Here is a 25,359-nt window from a genome sequence, read left to right on the forward strand (position 1 = left end):
AGCAGCAAAATGGTTACTGGCAGCGTGTAATGTTATAGTACAAGCGCAGGAGCCATTATTGCATGGTAGAGTCTAGACATTAATAAATATCTCGAGGGAGAAGGTGCCTCCGTCCGCTGAGCTGCAATATGTGGAGAGTGAATGGCCCAATGAACTGCATAAAAGTCGTATTGACAGAGGAACGGTTCAGTCTTTGGAACTAATTGCAAGCAAAGTCAAACAGATCAGACATCAAACACACGCTTTAGCTGCCGACGACAACTTTTCGATGGAAAAAAGTCCATCAGCGTCGACGGGACTAGCAAACAAAGACGGGGAATGCTAATGAGGCGTTATTCAAAATGAAAAACGGAAAATCCCCGGCCTTTTAACGGCCACAAAAGGCAGTCTGGCTCGCGCATGAAAAATAAATAAATCAAAATCAGACTGCAATTGTATCCGCGCGTACGCGATTATGCAAAGCGGGTGTGCTGCTTTATACATGGAGCAGGTTCGTGCACCCAGCCAGCCGCACAGACTCGAGCGTATGAATAACTCACACACAGCTCTCAAAGTCTCGCTCTCTGTACAAAGCAATAATAATTCAATTGCCCCAACGCCATAAATGCACTGCATTTCCAATACCCTGAGTCTGCATAATAGAACGGTGCTGTGGCTCCGCGCAAAATGTGCGATACCCACTTCGTTCACGGGGAGTTCCCTCAATTTCTACGATCAAAGAACGAATCCCCGACAGTTCAATTGTTTGGAAGTATTTTCCTGATTATTTTAAAGGAATACCGTTAAATCATCATTGTAATTCTTTTTTAAATGACATAACGTTGATGTAAAAAATATTGAAGGCCTCCTGAAGTGTACGTAAATCTAATAGAATTACTGAAGAAATGACAATAGGATGAGCTGGATCAGCCGATGAATAATCTTAATGAATGCCTTTAAATCTTAAATAAAGCTCAAACCCAAATAAAGGGAAACCAAAAGGGCACATACCGACAAGACCATGTCTTCATCTGACCAAAAATATCCTTTTCAGGCAGTCTATTTTTTATTATCTATGCTCATTGCCCTTCACTGTTATTCATTATTTTAATTTTCATCAAAGCAATAGCATTATTTTTAAATTGTAGTTATAAAATGATTTTTTTAATTATCTCCCTCCTTTACTTGCAGCTCTAATGCGTTTGGCTTCAAATATTTCTACAGGGTAAAAAAGCTTAGTAAGCAGATCTTTTGCGGCGAACCACTCTGTGAATCGGAATGCTATTTACCCGACGCGAGGTGCGCGCCACTATTTCTAGAATAAAAAGATTAAAGTTTTATGCGCGTCGGATAATGATGCTGAATAAAACATGACCCTTCAGCATTGATAGTGTAGTTTGATGCTGTCTGCGGTATAATGCGAGAAGGGGTGAGGGCAAACACACCTATCTTTGGTTGCACCACCGCCCACGACCGACACCCCTTGCGAGGGGATGAATCGGTTGGCAGACAGGTGTGTGTGTGTGTGTGCGCGATTGCGACACGCTGTATCTGATTCAAGACGATCCATTTTGCGCGACTAAGGCCGGTTGTCAATTACGCGCGAGCTGAAATTGATTAATTATCCCAGCGCATATGTCACAAACAAGAGAGTTCCATTACAAAATGACAGCTGAAAATTTTACGCCGCGTTGCGAGAGATGACCGAAAGCAGAGCAGATGAGAGAGGCGCCGAAGGGTTGCTCTCCGCGCGGACTTCCTGCCTCGCAGTGTTTGCTGAGCGAGGAAAAATGTTTTTGAATCGCGTCCCCGATGCATCAGGATTATTAAATTCTAATAAAGTGGCGACATTAGGAGCGAGGGGCCGCCGATGATGAAATATGATATCGCGAAGCCAGGGGTTGCGAATAAAACGGAAATCAATTTGAGCTGACAGAATCGCGGGCGGCAGGCGGCAGTTGCAGTTCGGCGTCTAGTGAGTGATGACAAGGCTCATCTTTGGCCTGACACATCGCGCGCGCAACGCACCCTGCCACAGCAATATTGGATGAACTCGAAAACGGCCTTGGGCGAGACGCAAACTGTATAAAATTCGCGACGCCGACGACGAGGACGGAAGACGGGACCGTGCTTTCTTCGCCCCATTATGCGCTTCTTGGCTCGAGTGTAACAAACGCGCGCGCTTGTTCATCTGGAAAATCGTTACGTTTTATTATTGTATTAGCTAAACAGGCGGCAGCCAGATAAGAGAATTAGTTTCCAATTTCCCATGCAGCAGTCGTGCTCGCTGCTGCGCCAATGCGAACGAAAGTGAACGTCTGCGGGCACACGCACACACACCGACGACACCGGCACTTTTGTTTTCATTCCCCTCGATGCTAGGGGTGGCTCAAGATCGCAATTCCCAGCGGATGCTAAAAATGAACTGCAGGTTATCACATCAGACGCGCCAAATTTCCAGCCAAGAGCGAAATTTATTCGTAAAATATTTAAAATCGCTTTATAAATGCTAATTTTTGTTGACTTCAGCCAAATAAAAACAAGTTTTGATAAAAAAGTAAGCAAACGTGTCTAAGCAAGTTACTTTGTACAGATGGAACAAAGGTACGTACGTTTTCTCTAGATTGAAAGATGTTTTTCCATTAATTTTGATAATTTGTAATCCTCTGACAAAAATTGAATGCAGTGTATGGAATATGAATATCCACGATATACCTGGTCAATCTAAGAAAAAATCTAGACCTAGAATAAATTCATTTTTATGCTCCTCTGGAATTTAAAATTAAATCGAACTCTTTAGTGACAAGTTTAATTATTAGTTAAAATGAAGCTAATAACAGTCAATTTTTTTATCTGTCTAGACAACAATTTTAATTCTATGTCTGAAAAGCATGCTCCCCAACACCAACCTGCCGTGATTATCCAGCAAATTCCAGTTGTTTCAGCCAGAAATAAGAGGAAACAATTTATTCTGCATGAGCGTTAATCTGCATCAAATTATTTTGACTTGACACGAAACAAAGGACTATATCTCCGAGTGGCGGGTCGTATAACAAAGCCGGTGCAATTAATATTTAATTCCGCTCGCGAGCCATCGTGCAGCATCTCGTTGAGTGCCGCTGCCAAATCTAAGCTTTTCGCGCGCACAATAACTCCGTGGAGAGAAATGAGGTGCAGCTGGCAATCTGCGATGAGATTAAACTCAAGTGACGCTGGCGAAATCTCGTGTAAATCGCGCGAGACGAGCACTTGAGACGCGGCGGCAATTCAAAACGGCACATTTGCTTATCCGTCAGAGCTGTGTGTAGCAACAGCAGATGAAGAGAATCCGCGCGTGCCTGCGAGGCTGTGCAAAAGACGCGCACTAATGGATCACGCGCACACCTTTCTACTCTTCTGGCCCACCCAAATTATATCTCGGCCCTGAGCCGCGCGCTTTGCTCTTTACTGTCAAAGGAAAACGCCGAGGGGCGAGATTGTCAGTTGACTGATTATGTCGTAGGCAGGAAATGTGTTTAAATTAAAAATCCATTTGTACCTGATTGGACCATTATTTTTTACTTGGGATTAATTGTATTGTATTGAAAAGAAAGTAGGAGTAATAACTAGGATCTCAAATTTAATTTTCCTTGCTTGGTAATGTTAGGAGTATCAAATGCCAGGGTTTTAACCTGCCCGCGTAGCTGACACCAAAAAATAAAATGACAAAGAGGGAATGTTTATATTTTTACAATAAATTACTTAATGTGTATTATAAACTTCGTGAAAGGCAAAATATGGAAAACTATGTATCTTGTTATCAATTTAGTAGGTGGTTGGTTTTTAAGTCGCAACAACTGGCAAATCAGTAATTTTGTCAACTTCTTTTTTGACAAGTTTAAATAAGAAGAAAACAAGAATAAATAAGAATTATTATTCATCAGCTTGAAACAATTGCTTAGCACTCAAACAAGAAGCAATAATTAAACAATTGGTTCTGTCTCTTGCCAGTCTTTTGACTGCAAACCAAGTTGTTTCTCCGATGTACACTGCATCACAGAGATTAGCCCCTTTTTCAAACATTATCAAAGCGACTGAGAATCTCACCCCTAATGCTAATGTGTGCCGTACAACTCTCTATTTCATTATGGGCGCGCGCGCGTTTGTATGCGAGTGAGATTAAGCCATTCACAGGTCGACAATGGCGAGAGCGAGCGAAGCAAACACCTACGAATTTCGCCGGTATCCTCCGCCAGTGCACCAGACAATGCCGGTTGCGTTGTTAAGGTGGTGCTCCCTTCTACACAGCAAGCACGCGTTTGATGATAAGGTCAAAAGTTTGCGCGGCTCGATAAATTTGCACTTGATGAAAGAGGCTTGTTTACGCGCACAACACTAAACGACTCCTGCCAACGCGTTAATTTGCGTTTTCCTGCATGCCTTTGTTCGGTCTGTTTGTTTGTGCACGGCTCCAGCTTTTCTTTCCGCCGGATTGAATGTGCTCGCGTTGGCTGGGGCGGCGATTCACGTCGTCTTTTAGTCAGTGGACTCGAGCATTATTATCTGCAGCTCGCCAACAAACCCCATAAAATCAGGGGAGTAATTTTCGCATGTCCTGTGTGACATTATTCACGCCTAATGGACGAATTAGAAAAACAATATGACAATAGATTAAAAAAATGTAAAAGCCTTTCGGGCGTCGCTTTATAACGCTCAGCGCCAGTGGAATTTCAAGGTCGAATTAGCAAATTGAGGCGCGTACGCAAAAATTCGGCCGAACAAAGCGGCTCTAGTGGAAATTACCCCGGCAGCACACTCACTCCATTTCGCCGAGCAAAGTACAAACACACTGGCGCACCAAATAAAAATAAAACGCGCCCTAAAAGCTGGCGGTGCAGCGGCAGCAACACCAATTTTCCCGATCTCGCGTACACACTTTACGACTCTCCGGGTGCAAAAGGCAATTTAAAATTTGTTACTTTTATCTAAATCAATAATAAATTTTTACGCCGCACCATAAATATTTATCAGCCATTGAGAATCATTAATAAGCAGGCAGCCGCGACTGCTGCTGGCGGGGTGTGTTTTTGCGTGGGCGATTTTAGCGGAGTAATACTGCTATTTTTATTTCAACCTGCGCCGAAATTGATTTTTGATGCTGCCGGCGCGCCGAAATCAAAGCCAACCGCCATCGCAGACGAGCGCGAGAGTATTTATGCCAGGGCGGAAAACAACGCGCGCCGCGCGCGAGCGAGTGTTTGTGTGTAATCTGGAAAATATTGCACTCACTCTCTCCCGCGCACTGCCTCGACTGCATTTACAGCGCGAGAGACTTCAATAAAAATTCAAGTACGCGGCAGTAAAATTCACATCGCATTTTTCATCTCCCTGCTTGCGGAAAAAGGGGTAGAAAGTTTTTGATAAAACGCTACTGATATTTTCCACACAAATGCAAATATTATGCACGCATGGCTTCCTCCTTCAACGCGCCCACTTTTTATGTCTTTCTCGGTAATTCGGCGTTTACACGCACACACTCTGCTCGCGGGGGGTGCGAGAGGGGGCGTATATATGTGTGTTTAACAGAGAAAGAGAAGCCTATTTTATAATCGCCGCGCGGGGTAAATATTACACGTGACGCGATTGAATTTTAGTCGCAGGCTTGGCTAGCAGTGATAAAATTGCCGTCGATGGCGTGCGAAATGTGTGTTTTATAATGGAATCCATGAGTTCGCATAATGTCTGGGCACACACACATACACACTGTTCCGTATCCCAGCCACCACTTCCCTCCACCCCCTAATCGTCGACTTCGCCAGCCCGCCAGTCGGCTGGCTGTTATTGATGGAAAATTAATCACGGCCGCCGTCGAACGGCATTTGATTCAATAAGCGTTTCTTTCTACGCACTCGAGTTTCCGACTCCTTTGCGACCGCGGATGGAAATTTTAATCAACAAAATTCTGCTGCACCAGCAGGATAGCTCCGAAAGTAATTTTCGTGACTCGTTCCCGTCTCATCATCTTCCTTTGCTAGACGATTGCGCACAAGCACTAATTTTTATCCGCTCAGACGATTTCGCCCTCATCATGGCCCGCAACTGCTCCTTCTAGTGCTACACCATTAAAGCTGTGTAAAGACGTTTTCACGGAAACCATTAGCCTAGTGCGATTTAATAGCGCTGTTCTGTGTATCAATTATTATTAAGCCAATGAAGAGCACTTCTGGAATTTCCCTAAACGAGTTAAACGAACCAAAAAGACATTTAAGAGAGAGGAAAAAATTACATCAGGTAATGGAATCTGGCAGACGCAACAAACTTTGTTGCTTACTAGTTCTTTTTACGATTACCCCTTCCGGATTCTGATGCTTTTAATAGAGTGATGGCTAACCAGAGCTTTCGGCAACCCTGCGCTGGTCAAACAATTGAAAGTAGCTTTTACATGTATATCACTCCTGTGAGTGCAATACAGTGATAAATGAACTAAATTTTACTCTTCCCCCGACTGTGATAATAACAATAAAATTTCGTCTCAAGCCATGAAAGCAAACGCGAGATAAGCGTATCTTTCTTGTATCATGTGTCTATTGTGCACTGCTTCTCGTGTTTAATATTCAGCATTCGTTATAAAAATAAATCAGAATAAATTGTTGAAGTCTGTTCTTATTAATCAAACCGTGCTTCAGCGTCCATTATTATTCCCGAGTGGCGTATGATCTACTAATAGCGAACAAGAAGCGTCGATTTGTCAGACAAGTTGCGCAAATTGAGAGGCGGAGATTGATAGGTTATGCAGCGCCGCTGTGCAAACAGGACGAGCGGGTTGCATACATCTCCCACCTGCCGAGATATACGGCCGGTGCCATTATTCACGTACGTGCAAGTGGTTTATTCACGAGAGACGCGCGTCTGCTGCTTGTTTTCATGGAAAATTTAAAGCTCAAGCTTCATTAGTCTGCAGCACAGCTACATTAGCGTAAAATATTCAAGGCAGACCTGACGATTCAATGCAGGCAGACGTGATGATGGTCCGTAATGAAGAGCTTATCACATTAAAACTTGAAAATGCTTTTCTTGTGACACTCCCGCGGCTTTTCTTTTGCAGCAAAGTTGTTTGCTCGCCCGCTTTTTTCATGCCCCGAGCCGGAATTTCGCGTAATTCGAGCCGGATGCATCTGTGTGCCAAGAGAAGAAGAGAGCTCGCGCGCGCGCGCTTAAAATCACGGCATACTTGTGAAATGAGATCACTCTCTCACATATCTCGATCTAATTTAAAACACATTTCTTGAGCGCTGCACTCGAGATTGGTGCTCCCGTTTTTTTATTGCGCTTCAATTTTCCTCGAGCGCTGCTCCTCCGCCGACTTGAGTTAATTACCAGGAGGAACAAGCGTTCCCTTTGATTATATTGAGAATCTAGTTCACCCCGCCTTCCCTCCACTTCTCCGCTCCTTTCTTTCAAGAGCTTTTAAATGGACTATTGCAACTCTCGTCGGAACGCCGGCAGCGGCAAATGCTATTTCGTTTAATAAGAGGTTGCCTTGTATGTGAACGTGTTCAACTGCAGTTGAATAGATGCGCCGGTTATATTGTGAGCTGCAGCAGTTTCTTCTTTCCGCACGTGCGTGTCTTACAAGAGGATTCTACCAGCGGGGGAAAATAACAGGGGATGAACGTAAAACCAATCATTTTTCCTTGTTAGAAGAATATAGGTGGTCGAACTTTTCATGTATTTCAAATAGGGTGAAGCCTAAAATTAAGTTGCTCTTCTCACCTGTAGCTTAGATACATAAAAATAGCGCTGATTCAATTTTCGCGTCTCAAATTGATTGGCGGACACGTCAAAAGTTTGGGTTATTTGGATTGGAAGAATTTGCGGCTATTTTCCCGCTTTCTCGCAGGGAGAAATTCAGCAGACCCGAAAGGGATAGAGAACTCAACAAGCCTGCCAATTTTCTATATGGGCGTACTTCAAAAGGAGAAAGTAAAAAGTATCAAGTTGCGGATTTTTCCCGTCCGAGCCAAGGTTAGCCTCGGCCGGCTGGCCGGCACACGCACACACACATAGTCGGAAAAGATGTGTGTGTACAGTTCAATCAGGCCAAATTGACGGCAGCTTGGGTGCACTGAAGCAAAACGTGGCTCTCTCGCAGAGTTAGGATTGAAAAGTTTGATCTAGCGAGTCAACATTGAGGCACACGCACACGCGCGCGAGAGCCAGAACACAGAGAGCGGCCGAAGACTTCACCTCGGGTGTATGGAAAAGTAAATACAAACACGTCCGTCGTCGTCACCCTCATCCTGGCCACACGCTCAAATTGACAGTTCTCGGCGGGCGACTTTTGCTTCGCCACACCTTTCTTTGCTCGTTCGTTCGCTCGCTCGCATCTTCGCAGCGTGAATACACTGTGATTTGTGTGTGTTTCTGCGCGGAGAGACGGAGTAAGGAAGATTCTTGGCGCTCACGCAATCGATGCAGCTGCGTGCGGGCCTCAAATGAGGCCACGGCAATTTTTATAATACACTGACACACAAAAGTTGGCCGGTTTTATTGCCACGCTGCATTCTGCTGCTCGGGTGGAAAATGTGCTCGGATGGGAAAGCAATAAAACGCGGCCAGAGCAATTTTAATCAAGCTGATACCATAATTTTTACTACATGTAAAGGGGGAGTTGTCGCGCGCGCACCAGTGCAGCAGAATATTTTAGCTCTCGCTCAAGAGGGAAAAATACGTATATATAGAAGTTTCTGGGGCGAGAGATTGATTGAGACAGAGCAGTGTTGACGTTTGTAGATATTTTATGATGTTTTCAGAAGAGAGTCAATTTCGAAAGTAATGGAGATGGAACTTTTGCCTTTTCAGAACCGTTAAAATTTTATTCTCAAGAGTTTCTCTAAATTGCAACCTAAGTATTTTGATTAATACAACTCGTCCTTGAGGTCCACTCGCATCTCATTTGCCTTTATATGTGTTCCCCCGTTAGCCCGCACATAACTCTGTGATATTTACTCAAGTAGATGAAGTCGGCCCCCATTAAGCGGGGGTCAAAGACCGGCAGCCCGCTCTGCTTGATAAAAGTCCGGTTTGCGGCAGCACACGAGACAAATAGATGCTGAAATTGCCGGGGACGCGTGCACGGCGCGCTACATTAGTGAGTGTGTTTGCTGGCTAGGGTGACGGCAATTAAATTAAAAGGTGGCCCTGGCATACACTTTGTGGCGCCACATAACACAATATTAGGGTCCTTGTGCTCCGGCAAAGCATACACGGCGCGCGAATTCGAGCCTTATTATGACTCGGCCGGGCAATATCCGGTCACTTTAAGTGCAGCGGGCAAAATGACATTTCCACCCCCTGTATCGGCCAAGACCGCCCCCTAAGACAACACAAACAGTTGGCCGGCCCATATAATTCACCCTCTCGGCGTGTGGCGAAGGAAGGAAGGCAGGCAGGCGGGCGGGCAGGCAGACGGGCGGGAGAAAAAGATACGCACGTGCCCGGTGAGGAATGCGAAAGGTGAGGCGGCGTGCACTAAAAATTACGACGGTGTCAAGGTTTGGTTTTGTGGCGTATTTCTGTATCGCAGCAGCCGCCCATAAAACTCGGCTGCCGCGTGCGTGCAGCGTAATAAAAATTTAGGGCCAACAACACGGCACCGGCGGCAGTAGTAACCAAAATAAGATGTCAAAACATAGAAAACACATTACCAAAATTGCAAAGGAGACATTGCGCGTGGTCTAATACTTCATATACAAGGAAGACGGACTGGCTGCTGAGTAATAAAACACCAACGAGACGGGCCCACCCCCTTATTTACTTTACAAACTTGCAAATGGTGTCTCTCTGCTCAATTTTCATTCGATATACTAAGGCAAGATGGGCCAAAGTTTTACCCGTGGTGCCCGATGCACCTGTTCCCTCTGTGGGAATTAAATATTTGCATTTGACCTTAGCGTAAAACGAAAAACAAAAACATCCAATTGGAGTGGAGAATGAGGCAGAGATAGAATTTCGCGGAATCGGTAAAGCTCCGCTCTTGTCTCATTTCGCAGCTATCCACTTTTGTTTGTGTGTATTTTGAACTCACATAACGCACTGCTCCCATCCATTGTTTGGCCAACCATTCAGTAAATCCGTTCACATACCTGAAACAAGCACAAATTGAAATATTAAACAAGCAAATATTAGCTTTGCGGAGAGCTTTATTTTTACTCTCGACAGCAGCGAATATATGCATAAACAGGTTATGCCGGTCCACGGGGCAGAAAAAGCAATCCAATCACTCGTGATTTGCGGACAGAGCGGGCGCCAGCGCCACAAAAACACGGCAAAACGCTGCGCGGTCGGGGCGCACAGATTACTGCCTAATTTGGCGGGGGGCGATGCGATTATGAATTATGCGTATGCCGGCAGGGAAGGAAGGGCAGCCAACCCTGACGAGTGACAGAGTATGCAGGGTTGCCGCCGCCGCCGCGAGAGAGAGAGTGTGTGTGTGTGTGTGTGTGTGTCTATTGTGGCAGCGAGTGCGGCACTTTAATGCGATAGGAAGGCAGGGCGACACGCGTCGCCGCCTGGGAAAACACGTCCGACCCTTTAAACAATGCCGCCAGAGGTGATATGTACAACACAGCATTCACTTTTGTACCTGTTTGGCAGGCCGTTATTTTACGCCTAGCGGGGTGTTTTTGCTCGCTGCCCTCCCAAATCTTGCACCTCCAACGAAACGGAAACGGAAAACACTGATTCTCAGTTTTCGACTGCGCGGTATGCATGACAAATCAGCTTAGCAGCAGGAGGAATTACGTGAGATACATTTCTCCCATTGTTTTAATAGGTATGTGATCAACTCTTTTGGGCTGTTAAAAATTTATCGCGTTTTTTTTAATTTTTCTTTCATGAAAAGCTAATAGTTATTAACCCAAAATTAAATGTATTGGCTTATGTTAGAGAGATGAGAGATTTACGAATGTTTTTATCAATTATAATTGAAAGGATTCTAAACTTCGTAAATATCGCATGACCTGATAATATTCATATATTTATTCAATGACTTCCACTGAGACGGTTGGTTAATTTAATATTCCTTTTTTTGATCACACATATAATAAAATATTTTGCTACATATAAAATCACATTACAACATAAATAACATTTAAATAGTAAATTATTTTAACAAATTAAAATAGTTAAAAATAGTAAAATAAAAAGTAAAAAGTCATAAATTTGTATACTTAATCTTAAATTGCAATGTTTAACAATAGCTTTTAAAATATTAAAAAATGTGGTGGAAATCGTGCGGTTTCCGTCTCTTCTCATCAAAGCAATATTTCAGGAAGTGTCTTTCAAAGGCTTGCACAGGTGTATTTTCACCCTTGCTTGCCGGGAGTGGAATAAAACCAGCGGAATATGCTTCATTCTTTGAGCAAATAGCTGTGCCGGGCGTACAAACATACATTGGAAGATCACAAGCGCAACGGCGGCGGGTTAGGCTAGCCCTAGCCAGCTAGACCTTTTCTTATTATGTAAGGGCGTAAAGGGCTTTCGCAGCAAAACCCGGCGCGTCGTAATTCATGCCCACACATCCCCGGCTCACCTGTGACCCCCGTCCCCGCCCCCGAGCCGCGCGCGGGCAGCTTTGCAGCATTATTTTATTTGTACCCCGACAAAGTTGTAAAGAATAGGACGGATGTTAGGTAATACACCTGCGTAGTAAAACCGACGAGCTATTTGCCAACTCCTGAGTGTGTACTTTTGTAACTCATTTCCTCGGCGAAATATCTGCCGACGAGGGAGCCCTTTTACGGGCGGGCGTAAAAATTCTGCGGCTCGAATTTTATTTTCAAATTTCAAGGTGATGATAACTCTTTCCTATACCTGTCCGTCGGCACGCGCGTCTCCCTTTTTTGAGCTATATCCCGCCGGCTCAGACCGCGTGTAAAAGTTACGATTGTCTGTCTGCATGCATGTACGCACCGAGCTGCTGACCTTTTTTTACTTCCGCCGCCGACGAATGTGAATTATAAAATTTTAACAAGGTAGGGGAGTGAGATTAAAAAATACGAGTGCGACTGCTGGTCCGGCGCTCGCTGCTGCTGCTACCGCTTCACACAGAATAATGAAATTACACGCATTGTGCTGGCACTCCGACAGCGCGGTGCATTTTCATTTTTATGCTGCGTATTTGTACAACCGACCAGCAGCAGCCCAGCGGGGTTAAACACGCGGAAAATTGGGTGTGCTGCTCAAGTGACCAGGCACAGGAAATGGCGTTGCTAATTTTTTAAAAAAGAGCCCGAGCACGCGTGTAGCATGGTGCTAAGTAAGTTCTCTCCTAACGAGATGCGGCTGAATGTTCATCTCACGTTTCTAAAGAAATATTTCTATCCATAAATGAATTAATTAGGATTACAAATATGTCACTGTGAATATATTGTGTTTTTAATCCCGAAAAAATAAAATTAGTGAAAAATATTGTCCAAATAAACTGAATACTTGAAATTCCAGCGTGCATTGTGCGTTTTGCGAGAGGATTGTCCTTGTGGTGTAACATTTTGTGCAAGCAATGGGAAGCGAGAAGAGAAGATTAGGCAGCAGGAAGGGTTGGTCCATATCTTTTGTTTTGAAATGCAAAGATAGATAAACCCATATAATATCTGCGGCAAGATGCTGAGTCATCGCGCGCGCGGCGATGGAAAAACCGACAAAACCAGTCTCTGAAAGCTGCGAGGCGGCAGCATTAAATATTTATCACATGTTTGAATAAGGGGATGCCGCGCTTTTACAAGAAAATAAGGCTGACAAAGGCGAGTGCAGCGCGGCGCACAATTTTTTATTATTTATCCAGCATTTTTTGCTCCCCGACTGGCACATACACAGCGTTTCGCAATGCGCGCGCGATCACGCTGGGAGACGGGTTTGCAATAAGAATTTTTATGATCTGCTTATGTACTTGCTCCTGCTGCTTGTCGTTCAGACGACTTAGAAAAAAAACTATATGTATTTTTCCAACAATAAAGTGGAGTATTGCGTCGCTCTGTGGGTATAATATCGAATGGAATGGACCCCTCGTTGGAGAGCAGTTATTTCACTCTGCGCTAAAAAGTCTGCAGGCTGACTGGCTTTTTTCGCTGTGCGCACACACACAAACACACACATGAAAACCATTATCAAATTAAATCCTCACTATGCCGCTCCATAGACTCGCCGGCGCACATAAAAATATGAAAATCCATCATTTCGTTTTGTAATTTATACGCCAGCCAGACTCGTCCTTTCGACTAGTGCGTCCCCCTTGCACAATTGGGGGAGAGAGCAATAAAACCGCGTCCACTGGGCCGAGAGTGAGCCTGCCCGGATAAATTTGAGATGAGCTATGTTCAAATGCTTGCACTTAATTCCTTTTAGCGCATTATTTTGCATTACGCCGGATTACTGCGGAAATTGCAGCTTGTTAATAGCCAAGAGGGTCCAGCACATCGGCAAATTGAAACAAAACTGCTTTTCATGGTCTCTTTGCCAGTAAAGCTAAGAGGAAAAAGATACTGATGCAATTATTTGGAATATACATAAATCAAATAAATTATTTGTTTTAAAAAGAAATTCATTTCTTGCTACTCTTGAATTGTTTGCATAAAAATGGAAACAACAGAAAAATATAAATTTATCGTAGATGGTCTGCTCTATTCGCGTATTTTTGTACATCATTATACTTGGGGTTTCAGTTAAATATTTTTCTATGTTCCCCTTCTCCTACTTTCATATTTATTCTAAAGAAAGAAGACCATAATTATTATTAGATTCTTCAATAAAAAAACATTTCAATTAAACCGTTGTCAACTTCCCATTAGACTCGCACTTGATGCTCCATCCAGGGATATTAATAAAGCCTCCCCGCATGTAAACTGGCGTTTTTTTGTCACGCAGTAGATTCCAATTCAGAATTTTAAGTGCATCTCTTCTTTAATAATTTAGAAGCGACGCGTGCGGAGCGTCGGAATTGATTTAAGAGAGAAAGATGCTGTTGCTGTCACACACGCGCGCTCGCTCGCTCGCGAATATATATTACTATCTCGGCGACGCACACGCTGCTCTCTCGCGAGTCCTTGGCTGCGTGTGTGCATGCAGTAATCACATATATAAATTCCGCGCTCCCTTACAGCAGCCCCTAGCTCGCTGTCTAATGCACTCGCACATGCATTTTATTCACCAGTTCGCTCCTTTTTTTACAATTCAAATGGCGTGACAATATACTTGTGGAATTGATGGAGTGATTTCGCTCAGCTGTCTCTCGCTCTCTGTTTGATAAGTCCTGTATTGTTCGTCTTCCAGACGACAGGCGTCAACGCGAACCTCCCCGCGGAGAAAAAGGAACATTGAGAGTTAAATAAATTTCAGTCCTTCCCACCACCCAACGGCGTCCGATTGTTTCGAACTTTTTGCGTCGCACCGCACGTTTGTTTTGACACATTTTTAATGAATTATTAGATTTTAATTCGAGAGCGCATTCACGTTTTTGCAGCACGCCAGCAACCGCGGAATATTTTTCACCCCCGCGGCTGCAAAGTGTGCGTAATGTGATTTATCACCGACAGGCCATGCATGTGCTAAAAATGACACAAAGTTGAGCGCGCGCACGCCCTCGAGAGAGAGGCTTTCCAGCCGCATCCCTCTGCGGGGAACTAATATCATATCGCTTTTTAAATAATTTAACATGCCCGGCACACTGCCAGACCGGCAACGTGTTTAGTCAAAGTGCGCGCTTTCAGCCTCGCATTGAGGCTCAAAACATTTTGAGGAAATTTACTACATGTTTCTAAAACGCCACGGCATTTTGCGAGCAAATTTAATGAAGCGTGTTATTTTTAAGCCTATCTCAGCAAATCGTGTGAAAACATTTACCCAAATTAAACAGTATGCTTTAAAGTCTCAATGTTTTGATTACTTGCATCCTTTAATAACGTGGAAGCGTTGATTACAAACATTCCGTTTTAAAAATTGAAACTTCTGAGTGAGTTAATTTACTGCCATTTTGCAGCTTCTGTTTTCCCTACTTCATTGTTTTGATTCAAAGTGGAATTCTGAACTCGATGCAATCAATTTGCACGCTCCACTCGCAAACAGGCGAAGCCCCATCAGATAAATAGTCGACCTTGAGCCACTTCACTGTGCGAAATGCAGAGAACGGAGGAGACGAAGTAATTAATTCGCTTTGCGCGTAGATATGCACACAGAGCAACGTTATGGGCAGAAAGCTAGCTGTGGCTGCGGAGCTGCATTTGAATTTATTAGCATTGTCCTGCAATTGTAATTTGCGCGCTGACATTGCAATCCGAGGAATTTCTGGCGTTTGCATGAGTTAATTAGCGGTAATGGACATTCGCGGCGGCGAGTGGAAAAAAAGATGGAGCGCAACGCAGAGATCTTGCTCACACAGAGAGACGGCTTGCAGGCAAATTGAATCATCTGCTTGACGGTTTAATAAAGGAATTATTAATAGCGGCAGCTGGCGTGCTATTAAATATTCAAAAGCAGCACTTTGCGCGCGCGTCCTGTGTTCTTTTGAGCTGAAACAACCTGCGCGCACCTATTGCTAATTTGCATTCAATTATTGAATTTATAAATATCCCAGGCGTAAAATTGGCCGGGCAAATAATTGATTTTGTACGATGAGACGAGCAGACAACAGATTGGGCTTTCAATTAAACCGCATGCACAATTAGCCGCGCGCGCACAAACAAATCTAAATAATTGATATGGATCGGTTTGCGCGGTGGAAAAAATCACGGTTTCTATGGCCGCTGATGCAATCAGTGGGCCCCGCCACTGCCGCCACCGGCGCCACCGCCTCCCGTACCATATGTGCACGGGTCAATTAAATAAATTGGACACAAGTCAACACACGAGGGCCGTTTGTTTGATGTGTCAATCACGCCGGCCGTGAAAATCACGCATGAATGAGCCGACGAGAGGAAAAAAGGCTCTTTCAATCTTTGCCCATCTGACTGGCTGAGCGCCGAGCGTGCATTTTGTACATAAAAAAAACACATCATACTCGTATCGCAAAATGCTGGGAGCTGCGGTGTATTTTCATTGGCCTCTGCTCACTTTTTCTCCTTCGCTCACCCTCCGCCTGTTGTTTCGCAAAAAGAGAATACCTATTATGTATCTGCTGCTGAGCGCGGGTTGGCAGTGTTTCATCAGCCAAAGCTACTTTCGCCTTCTTCCATTCATAATACACGTGCGAGCTGCTCATTCATGTAAACGGGCTCAGCACGATGGAATCCTCTGCTACAAACAGCCCTCAGCTATTCATTGGAAACGTAATTTGGGCATGGTTAAACTGTTGTTTTTATGCTATTCTCTAAATTGAAGGGTTAGTTTCTGCAAAGATACCTCATCAGATTGTTTGTGCTTTCCTACAGAACCATCGACCTTTGGAAATCTCGCCTTTGTTTATTGCTAGAGTAAGTTGCGCTCAGAAGATTTTTCCCTCTCGTTAAATTAATAAATTCTAAGTGTACAAGTGACCATTATATTTCAGTACATACACAGTACACTAAATGCTAAATTAAAAGTCCAAGGGAAATTTTATACCATCTCCGTAATGAACCAAGACATAAAATTTCTCCACCCGCGTTTACAACATTGTTATGAGAGAGAAGATTTATAAGGAAAACAACACTGGTTATAGGTAGTTACAGAGATAAATGACCTGGAAATGAACACTGGCGCAACTCGGAGCTGTGAAGTAACGGCGTGCCACTAAAGCAGCTCTAATTTGGTTAACAGTTTAGTTCGTAAAGAAGATTTCGTTTTCATTTGAATATTCACCATGCGACTTTTAACTCTCGAAATAGTGTAAGCAACCATTAAGATGATGAGGGTCGGGACTTGGATTATAGAAACGCGTGTGAATAGTTAAATTATTCACTTGGCTCTAAATATCCGTTGACTCGTACGCGAAACTTGATATGATCGCCGCATTCAGAGAAATTACTCGTGGAAATCGCAGGCGTCATGCTTGGCCGGTCCTTTGGCGGGACGCAAAAGTGTGTGTGAACTGCCGAAATTCATTGAGCAACCAACTTGCCGATATAAGGAGCAATTTCCTCGGCCTAAGTGAACGCAGGCTGGCTGGGCTGGTGAATGGTGGGGCCAATTTCGTAACTTGACCATAATCAAACACTTTATTGTGCGTGGCTAGTGGTCCGAGCGCGTACTTAGCTGCGAGATTGGTGCTCGCAGCGCGACACACAAAGTGCATTAGTGCGCAACAACACATCGGGGTGCTTGGCTGGCTGGCTGGCTGACTCTGCTCGTGGCGGCTGCCGTTTTCGCTCGCTCCGTGTCGGCGGATAAATAAATACTCGACGGACGCACTCGGCCGAGTGGGCGGCTGACGGCTGCAGCCTCCGCCGAGAAATTGAAGAAGAAGACCTGCTGCAATCTCCAATCCAAACAGCCAAGACAAACACGCGCCGAGTGCACTGACCGTTGCCAGGATTATCCGAGCCCCGTGCCGAAATTAGCAGATTTTTCCTCGACACAAAGGCAGCTCCCCAGGCAAACACGAGTGTCGCACTTTTCGCCTCTATTTGCTCAGAAAGACATTAAAGGATCTCGCCAGCGCGTCTGTGTGCGGGGATATTAATATTATCTGCCTATACAGCCCCTTGCCCTTTTCGAGGAGTATATTATTTCCTTGCTCTCTTAGCGCGGCCAAGCTCGAGAAAAATTGCGCTGCATTTTGCTTATTGCTTTCCGCGTCGATTGCCGCCGCCGCCGCCGCCGCCGCCGCCAAGATTGATCTCGTTGTGCCGCTGCCACCCTGCGCTTTGAAATTTATGCACCACTTGCCGTGATATTTCATCTGGTGCAAATGCACTTTTTAATACTCCAGGGTGCATGCTGCTGGCGATACATTAGAGCCAGCGAATTTAATATTTGCACGAGTGAGTAAAAGGGTTTCAATTGAAAGGTTTTCATATTTCTAAGGCTACAATTATTGCAAGAAGTTTGCAAAAAGCTAAATTAAATGTCAAGGAATATACTATTTTTTGAAAATATTCCCCAGGAGAATTAGGAATTGACAGATTTGAATAATTTTGCTTTAAACGAAAAAACACTAAATTCTGATGAAAAAATAAATCAACGCCAGCTTTTGAAAGCATAAAACGTGTCCGACTTCCATGCAGCTTTATTACTGGTGCTCTAGTGCCGCGATGCAGTGCAGCGCAATCAGCAGCAGTCAGCTGCTGCCTCTCTCTGAATTTCACACTTCATGCTTCCGTCTCGCAGCCCCGTGGATAAAACACACATGCATTTCCATTCCTTTTACTCCGTAGAGCGGCGACGTGGTGCGCAGTTTAAATTCATCAGTCTCACTCGGCGGCGCGCACTTTTGGCCAATTGCGCACAGAGACGACGGAAGCGAGAAAAAAAGAGATTGCGCTGGTTTGCCGAGAAAACGAGCCAAAGGTGTGAAAAATGATAATGAGCGGCAGTTTGCCACGCGGCACCGTGTTGTCTTCCTTTTCCCTCGCTCAGTTTGTCTTTCCACTTATGTTAGTTAGCTGCTTGCCGAGGAAAGAGAAAGAGGGACGCCAAGTGTGAGCTAAAAGAGGCGAGCAGGGATTCTCTTAGGTGCACTTCTCTCACCTCCAGCGCCGCCATAAACACCGGCAAAACAATGTATTTGCATTTTGCTCTGGCGCAACGACTATGGCCTCCACATGCAGCATCATTTGTCAGAAACTTTCCCCATAAAACTGATGACGTTTCGCTGCTGCATTATCATTTTACCAAAGTGCTCGCTGCTTGTGTGTGTAACCAGATATGGCTTGCAGAGGATATCATCTGCCGGCATGGTGTACGTACATGCAATTCATCACGAGATTTAGGCCAGCTTTTTACGCGCGTTTAATCTAGTTGGCCTACTACGCGTCTCTCATGAATGGACCAGATTCACGGATCGAATTATGTGAGTTGCGTTAACTGCCGCTGGCACTTCTCAAACACCAACTCCATCCGCCTTCAAAGACCGATGGGAAAAAGTGCGAGATGATGTTTACAGGTCGTTCGCCCGACTGAACTTAATCATTAATTAATTAACGATTGATGCGCCAAAGACATTGGTATTAAAAGAAACTGTTGCAAACACTATTGATTTTCAAAATTAAGATTTGTAAGCTGATTCCATGAGGGCCGCGCCGATTCGAGGAGGGCTCTTCAGCCGCCCTCCTGACTGGAAAGAGTGGCCTCTCTTGCACGCACTTTGTCTCCCACATCCAATTAACGAAAGTGAAGCTGTACTTTTTTGTCTCTGTCCCGGCGGCGTCGTGTTCATTGTTAGGCAATATCAGGTGACAAATGCCCAAAACGTGATGTAACACGCTGGCTGCACTCGAAATACGGCGATGCTTATTGCATCCCCCCGCACTCACACACGCCCGCCGCTTTTGAGACAAAAACGTGAGACGAATGTTGCAGACACGTTCTCCGATCCTATTCTTCTCTTCCGCCGTAACAATATTATTGCGAGAGAGTGGGCGGGTGACAGTGAAAAATATACGCGGTGGGGCCGCAACATTATTGAAAACAACTGCCAGCCTCCTTGTTTTTGACGTTTGGATGAGTTTTCCTTTCTCCTTCCATTGCAGACAAACTCGAAACAGATATATAAGTTTTGAACTTTCACCCCAGGCACCTTAGCATCACCGTGTCGAGAATATTGGACTCGCAACTCGCAATCAATTTGATTTAATTAGAAATTTAGAAACTGATGAAATTTCACACTTCTGATTGACAAACCTGAGCCTTTCGGTTTTAAATACCATATTTCTGCTGTGAGAAGTTTTCAAACAATTTATAATATTGATTCTTTCCCGCGACACACGACAAGCTGCTACTTCTTCATATTCATATTTTTCACTCGCTGCTGAATATTTCAAAATGATTTATGCATCTTATTGTGAGTGTACACACACACCGAGCGAGAAAAAAATAATGCCACTTTCCTTTCTTTTCCTCCGTGGAATTTATGGCCGCATTATGCATTCCTCCCTTTATATGAGAATTTTAACCGGCCGCTATCAAATCATAATCACGAGAGCGCAGCGTGCGATGATTATTTCTCACCGGGGAAATAAACGCGCACGAGTTATGGCCTCTCTTTTCTCTCTCTCTCTCTCTCTCTCTCTCTCTCTCGGTCTCGCGCCGAGATGAAAAAGTGTGTGCAGGTCAGCGGGCGCGAAAAGCAATCAATAGTGAGAGAGCCGCCGATAATTCCAAAACTTGGTGGCACAGAGCGAAATTTAATTTTCTGCAGGAGTAGCGCACGAGTTCTATCAAGAACGCACGGAATTAATTAAATCCGGCAACCGCAGCAGCAGCAGCAGCAAGTAATAATGAATGAAATGTGTCAATTACGCGGGTGAATGAGTTTCCTTAAATACTCTATCTCTCTCGCATGCGGCGTAATCAAATAAACTGGAGAGGGGTGTGGCTGCCTGCAGATATAGGGGCGCGTGTGAGTATGCGAGAGCCTCTGTGCGAATATTTACTCCTCGGTTTCTTAACTAACCATAATAACGAGGAAAACGCAACTCTGGCGAGAAGGACGCGTTGGGTGGTGCATTTTAGACGGTTCACTCGGCGTTTTTGGAGATGAAAAGAGACAGAAGAATTAGAGGCCAAGCTGTTAACCATTTGAGCTAGCCAGAATAGAAGCAGGCGCTTGGAAACACAAACAAATGTTTTTAGCAGGCGATTTATCATGGCACGGAAGCATTTTTTTATTTAATATTAATACTATCAAAAACTTAAGAGATTTAAAACATTCAAGTCGAAAATGAAATGGAGTATCACATTTAAATCGCTGCTTTTGCGGTGACAACGGTCTAAAATTCTCAACCCCAAGAACCAGTAGGCATGGTATATTAGAGAGTGTGTGTCGTGCGTGTAATTCACTCTCTATTTGCGCTGACTCAATGGAGCGAGACGAGATATGAATATTCAAACACACCCCCGCATGCAATTTTCCCTTCAGAGGTGCAGCAGCAGCTATTAGGGAATTCGCAGCAAGAGGGAAATAACACAATAAATATCGCGGAGCAGCCCTCTCTTCCTTGCATGGGGTGCTGTGCTCTGCCAGCGAGTTTATTTTCCAGTTGATCTAAAAACCGCTCAATTGTGGGGGCAATATTGTGCAAGGCGAGACATTTATTTCACCCTGCGGTTTTAGCAAGCGAATTTGCATATTAGTCCAGCCATCCAGCCAGCCCGGCAGCCAACCGGCCTAACTGAATTCGCGATTATATTTAAATTTGATGCCTCGCAAGAGGACCGCGCGGAACAATTCAGTCGGTTGTGTTTGCGTGATGTTGTTTGGCACTCGTGTTATTTCCCAGCGACGTAACGACGCGCTGCAACGACCCCGGAAAATGAAAATGAAATGATGTGGGACTGAAATTTGTACTCCGTGTACACCGCAGATCGGTATCGTGCGGCTGGCTGCTTTCCGTCTCAGTTTCCACGAATTTAAACAATTACACGAAGTGACGGCGGAAAATTTCAGCTCCCGGCCGAAAAGTGGAACACATTTATGCTATTGTCATAAATTGTGATTTTTAACTCCATCGCACGCGTGGGAAAATGTTAAAAAGCCTTGGTGAAAACGGGAATTTTATGCTTGTGTGGTTTCAAATTTGAAATAGCAATATGAATATGGAGAGCCTAAAATTTAGTTCAGTAAAATATTTTTCGAATTATTTTCAATAATTTTCCTAACGATCGACACAACAAATTTATCGTTTTTCATGCCATGTAAACGAATATGATTTAATTGTATCTTTTGGACTTTAAAAATATCGCCTACCAAAATTTATCGACGAGCAATGGAACGGGGAAAGAGATAATGAAAATTCCGTTGCATGAAATCAAAAGTTGCCTGTTTAAACAATCTCGCATTAATTGCTTTTAAAAAGCCCTATTTCGGAGCGCTTTCAAGCGCATGTCGTTCAGCAAATGCGATTGGGTACACACGCACATATATTTTTTGTCGATTTTCATTACGCACCAACGACCAAACGTAATGAAAGTACACGCGAGTCGCAATTCTGGAAAAGCAATTTTCGCCGTTTGGCCGTGGCGCTCAGTGGCTTTATTTCGTTCCGCCAGACTGCGGTGGTGCGTTAAATCGATTGATGGCGCAAAACAAGGCACAACGACGAGTTTGATGACAGAAGCCATTTGGGCCTTATTCTTGGCGTTATTATTGCATTGCGCGCCCAGCGGGGTGGGCCGGGGCCGGGGGGGCGCGCCGGCAGTTTGCAGTTATCGTTAGAATTAAGTGTCATTTAGTGCAACGCGCGACAGCAGAAGGTTAATATCAGAAGGAAACTTTTAATTCCCTCGCACACTGGCAAAAACTATTATCCAGAGGCACAGCCAGCCGGCGTCCTCTGATAGGGCCTGTGAAACAATTACATTTGCAGCTGGGCAGCAGCAGCAGCAGAGGCGGTGAAAGAAGAAGAGCTCTGCTGCTGTTTTCTTTACATTCCGTTGGTGCAGCGATCCGCCGCCGCCGGCAGCGCAATTATACGCACTCATTACTGCTAATTTGCATTTAATATAATAACACACAGTGTACTTTGGCTGCGGCACACACACACACACATACACCGCAGATGGATGGTAGTTGTTGTTGCCTTCGCCATTGAAAAACTTTTAATTACTTTCTCTGGCACGCCTCTCTTTGTGCCAGCTCGGAATTTGCATATTCAAAGGCAGGCGGCGTGGATTTTTGAGGGAAACGACGTGCGGGGCCGTGAAGAATGACAACTGGACGAAATTGAAAGAGAGACAACGTCTATTTAAATGAGACAACAATTAAGCTCGCCGATTTCATTCAGTTAATATGAATTTCAATCTGAATTTCAAATTGAAGAGCCTTTTTTCTATCATAATTAAAAAGCAAATTGATGCACGTCCTTCTCAAAGCGTCATTTGCAAGTTCATCGCTCATCAATGCTGAACTGTATTTATTTGTTTCTCTCTCGCTCGTGCATTAATTAAGCTTTCAATCAGCGTGCCTGATGACTCAATATTAATCCGAGCACGCGTCAATCAATACGCTGGCGCAAACTTTCCACTCCGCAGCAGAATGCAAACACATATCCAGCACAGCCTTTTTCGAGCGGCAAACGATCTGGCCAAGTGTGAACAAGAACGCGCGATTTAAATCGGACGAGTGCGGGTCACGCCGAGCCAATAACTCTGCGCTCGTGGTTTCGCTGGCTCGCCGTCAATATGTGAATGTGCATTCGATTGATATTCAACTGCGGCCCGAAGCAATTATCAGGGAATGCATTCAAAACAGAGTGCATTATGCACACGCCGGCCGGCCAGCCGGCCGGATGAATCCGACTCTCTCACTGCTCTCGCGCGGCACAGCGGAGCAATCTGGCCGATCCATCTGCGCTCGCTCGCTCGCTCACTCTCTCGGTCAGATTCTGATGAATATGTGAAAAGAGCCTGTCTGTCTGTCTGTCTGACTGACCGTCCGCCTGCGTGCCGGGCCGCTCATTTGAATAATGCCTCTCTCGGCTGTCGATTATTCATCTATCCGAGACGATTGAGCACTTTTGCCTGATTTTGCTCTGGCGTGGCACCAAATTATTTTAAAATTGCACTGAGAGGACGAGAAAATCAATCAACAGAGTTTCACAAATTCATTTTTATAGGGAAAACCACTTAGTCATTCTAGCAAAAACTCGAGCCTGATTAATTTTGCAATAATTGATCTAATTGAATACGGAAAAAATTAATTTGGCAATTTTCAAGCGTATATTTGTTTGGATTCACAATCAGATTACTTAACGAGTGTTTGGCTGTTTGCAATTTTATGGGGGTGAGTACATAACCAACATCATGAAGAGCTCCAATTTCCTAATTAATTTTATTGTATATCTTAGCCGAAAATTGCCAGGTTAGGCAGCCTGCGTGACACCAATGTATACAATTTGCCTAAATTACACAAAGCTAAATTTTGTTCTTCATGCAGGCATGAGGGAATTTTCGTCTGATTAAAGTCAGACAAATCGAATTTGGCTGATAAGAAGTGAAATTTTTTAAATGCCAGCACGAAAAACCTTTAGATGCACATCTACAAGAGCTATTAACGCGGCTGGCAAGTTATTACTACAAATTATAATTTCCAGCGGCTGATTACATCGCACAGGCGACCGTAAAGTTTACACTGGTGTTGTTTTAAAAGGGTGGTAAAATAAATGTTGACTTTAATTACGAATGTCGAGAGCTCTTTTAATTGTCGTCATTGGAGAGTTGAAGGAGAAGGGAGGGGGACAGTGCGCCGCATGCAACGCGCGGATAGTACGAAAAAGAAATGTGCGCCGGCGAGTGCTGCCGAGGGTGTTTTAAAATTTTCAGCAGCTTATTTAGCCGCAATTAAAAATAATTGCACCCAGACTGCCTGCACGCCGGCGCATATTATAAAATATAATTTAAGAAAGAAAGATGCTGCTGCTGCAGTGGTTATGCTGTGTGTGTGTCGGCGCAACGATGGTACTCTGCGGGAAGATAAAATGCAGCGGGGGCGCCCACCGACTCTGATATAATGGCTTTTATGCTAAAGGAAAAGAGATTTTCTCCGCTGGAAAACGTATGATTATTACATTGCCTACAGCGCACGACGAGTTTCACGCCTCGGACTGCGCGAGGGAGCAGCCAGGACTCTCAACTTTGGAAATAATGTTAAATTTCGCCCGCTCTTATCCCTCTTTATAAAACCGCATAAGAGCGGCAGTGAGCAAGGAGTGGAGGGGAATTCCTTGCTTTCTTCAACTGCATAATGTAGGAGAAAGAGAGCAGTGCAGCAGCAGTTTGCATTTAAATTCATATAAAATATTCTGCTGCTTGCAATGAGCGTCGTTTATATGCGCAAGCGGGCTGCATTTGCTCAGTGAGTCGTGCGAGAAATTGTTCGATATTTTACCCGGCTAACAACTTAAGTTCAATTTGCGGAAAACTCTTGCGAATTTTACGTCTTCAATTTGTATATGTATTTCATCTTTCAAAAACGCTTCAAGAGAAATCATGCATCGAATCGAAGAAAGATATCATACTTGTTGCGATTTGTAACTCAATCCCCCATGAATGAATGAATTAAAGCCAAAATTTACTCAAGTTAAACTGTAAGATTGTGAAAAAATTATGCCACGTTTTTTTCTTTGCTTTTTAAATGGTGAACACTCATGTCTGCCTCTTAAAATACAGTGAATTTACCCGTTGGATTGTTGGAATGATAAACACAGACAACAAAAGAAAAATCTACAACAAAGCAGCAATCTAATAACTAGGATCCAATTCCATCAACGTATCCGG

General features: G+C 44.2%; 1 protein-coding gene and 1 long non-coding RNA gene across 3 annotated transcripts in view; both read right to left on the minus strand.

Annotated features, from left to right (window-relative positions):
- LOC135944600 (Krueppel-like factor 6) overlaps nt 1-25,359 on the minus strand; it is a 249,643-nt gene that overhangs the window by 101,425 nt on the left and 122,859 nt on the right. The window lies entirely within an intron of this gene.
- Nucleotides 1-25,359, minus strand: part of LOC135944602 (uncharacterized) — a 54,955-nt gene that overhangs the window by 5,129 nt on the left and 24,467 nt on the right. Inside the window, exon 3 of one of the 2 annotated variants that reach the window (XR_010575350.1) lies at nt 10,046-10,103. This is a non-coding gene — a long non-coding RNA (uncharacterized LOC135944602). Of the gene's footprint in view, nt 1-3,954; nt 10,104-25,359 lie in introns of those variants that run through there. The other variant, XR_010575349.1, reaches the window with a different exon arrangement.

This window comes from Cloeon dipterum, chromosome 4, assembly GCF_949628265.1.
Source record: "Cloeon dipterum chromosome 4, ieCloDipt1.1, whole genome shotgun sequence".
Classification (NCBI taxonomy): domain Eukaryota; kingdom Metazoa; phylum Arthropoda; class Insecta; order Ephemeroptera; family Baetidae; genus Cloeon; species Cloeon dipterum.